This window comes from Apium graveolens, chromosome 7 (assembly GCF_009905375.1).
Source record: "Apium graveolens cultivar Ventura chromosome 7, ASM990537v1, whole genome shotgun sequence".
Taxonomy (NCBI): domain Eukaryota; kingdom Viridiplantae; phylum Streptophyta; class Magnoliopsida; order Apiales; family Apiaceae; genus Apium; species Apium graveolens.
Genome location: NC_133653.1, coordinates 80,665,401 through 80,668,443, shown reverse-complemented (window position 1 = coordinate 80,668,443; position 3,043 = coordinate 80,665,401).

Genomic DNA, 3,043 nt, shown 5'->3' with positions numbered 1-3,043 from the left:
GCTGTTATGATGTAGTGTGGATGGATGTTGGTTGTATGAATGAATTGGGATTGATTGGTGGTTGAATTGGAATGGTATAAAATTGGGAAATCGCGTAAACATAGCTGTCGTAATGTCCGATTTACTTTAGACTACTTTTGTTCATAACATTAGGACCCGAGAACTCCCTGCTATGTTTTGACCATTGCCATGATTAGATAGATGTTACGAGCTTCGTTTTGATATGTGGTTCATTTGATTTCGATGTACGGTTTAGGAGAAACGGCCGTTTTAAGTAACGACATTTCGCGAACGAACCATTACCCCTCGCCTTACTTTGAAACATAGGTTAAAGAGCTTAAAAGACTAATTGGAGTATGAAACATTTATTTAAAGTGTAATAGGCAGTTGGTAAGACACTCGCGAAAGAATTGCCTTAAAACTCGTAATGGTTAATTTATTAAAAATGGTGGAGCCGAGGGTACTCGAGCGACTTAAGAGAATCAGTAAGCGCAAAGCGAGGGTTTGAGTCTAAATTGGTTAAAGTATAGATTACAAGTGACTTTCATTTAATTCCAACTTATATGTTGTTTATAGGTTACCAGACTCATCCCAAGCCATTAATAACCCCCAGTCGCTCAGGCAAGTTTTCTACCCGTATAACTGTTGTTGTGATGTATATGTGTATATGCATGATCTTGCGATAAATGCATATTTGTTATTAGCAAATTCTTGCGATATATTGTAGCATGTGATATAGTATATATGCATGCCTGTTTCATATTCTTGATTTATATATCTGTTGGTTCAAATGCTTGTAGTTGTATAATACCTATGCTAGAGTAAAGCGGTATTTGAGTATACCCTTAGTATAGGGGATCAAAAGGTGAACTTTTTCTAAAACCGGGAGGCGAGGCTCCCGAGTATAATATATATATATATATATTTATTGATATAGTTTTTTTAAAACTATTAATCGAATAAGGTTTATTCGATAACTTTATTTTATTTAATGAATATTATTACGAATATTCATTCGAGGGCTTATGACTCCTTTTATTTTATTTAATGAATATTATTTGAATATTCATTCGAGAGCTTAGGACTCAGTTTATATTATTTATTGAATATTATTTGAATATTCATTTGAGGATCTATGACTCCGATTATTTGCTGAGATATATACTTTATTTTATTAAAAAATAAGTTGTCGATAATCAAACTTATTTTTTATTATTCAAATAAAGATAGTACTTTCGAATAAGTATATCTTGGTTATTTAATACTCGTTTCAAGTATAAGTTTTACAGCTTCTACTTCAATTATTTTTATAAGGATTATCATTATGGGAATATTATTTAAATAATAATATTCAGATATTTTCTAAAATATCGGGACTGATTTACTTTATTAAATTAGCAGTATTCCAAACACTCTTTAAAGTGTTTTCGAGTCTTCAAAATGATTTTTAAAAGTTAGAGCGGATCCCAAAACTCATTTTTATATTTAAGATCTTCCTTTCAAAGGGGATTTAAATATTCACTCAAAACCTGGGGGATCCGGCTCAGTGGTGTATTTTACATTCGCAACGAGGTTGCTGTTTTGATAAATTAATTGATTACTTACCCAACGTTCGGGAAGTAAGTCCATCTATCGAGTCGGCATAAGCAACATGGGCTCAGTGGGCGTCCATGATAGTGTAAGTGGCTCAGTGGGAGTCCATCAAATGCGTAAGTGACTGAGTGGCAGTCCAGCATAAGGCCCTATTGCGGCCAGGGTGATGACCAGTGGGGAATTCGTCCATCTACTAGTAAAAAAGGTTACTTATTGGTATCTTTGCCTGATCAGCAAGATATCGGGTTTATACCACAATTCTTTTTCCTTCCAAAAATTTATTGGATGTTACAAACTCTGTCCATACTTTTCATGACAGAGGTTTTCAGGAAATGTATAAAGAAGATGTATATGTGGATATATATATATCGGAACTTAATGAAGTATATCATAACTTCATTTCCTTCAATAATACTTCAAAGATTTAATCTATTCAAATCTTGTCTTGTAGTTTCATCTATGTGATGAACTGTTGAAAACTGATTAAAATTTGAACAATGGTAGTTCAAGTGGTTTTCTAAAATGATATAAGTATAGTGAAGTATTTGGTAACTTCGTCTTTCTTTAAGCTTATATCCAGTAAGTAATTATCTTACACTTGATAAAGGTTTTCAGTATGTTATCTATTTATATACTTGCATTATTGATTACACTATATATTATCTTGCGAGCTGTAATGCTCACTCTTGCTTCATTTCTTCATCACACAACAACAGTTAGGAAAGATGGCCAGGCTCAAGCAGACCAAGCGCAAGAGCGTGGGAAGCGCCCCGCGCCTTCCCGTTGAGATCGTAGCTGCTATAGCTGCAGAGGTAGATCTATCTGTAGATCATACATTCTACTTTTGAGAATCAATTATGTATAATTATAACTTGTGGCAGATAATGGCAATTAACTATAAACTTATCAAGTAATCATTTTGGGTTGTAATAACTTTTAATTGTGGATTCAAGGACTTGTACTTATTTCAATTTCATCTCTGAGACTATGATGTGTGGTGGTGTGTGTTAGTGTGGGGTCACAACATGAGGTCGTTTATTATTAATTAAGTTAAGTGATAATTGTGGAAAGAAAGACCGTGACGACCCGGATCCCTGACCCCGGATCTGGGGGTATTACAGGGGGTGTTACAGAAATGGTATCAGAGCTAAGCGTTATAAACCTCAAAGATGATGCGACGTTAAGATAAGAAGTTCACTAAGATAATAAGAACTCTTTCCAAGTTCATAGTCAGACTACCTAACATAGTACTGGCAGTTAAAACCCTTATGGGAACCCTAATAAATATCGTGATAGAAGCATAGTTCATTATCGTATCTGGTAGTGGGACTCCGAACCCTGAAGTTCAAGAGCAATAACACGATGATGTTTTAGTACATATTGGGGATCAGATTGTGGATCCAATGGAGCACCCTAACGAGGGACCAAATGATGTTCATATTAAGGATGT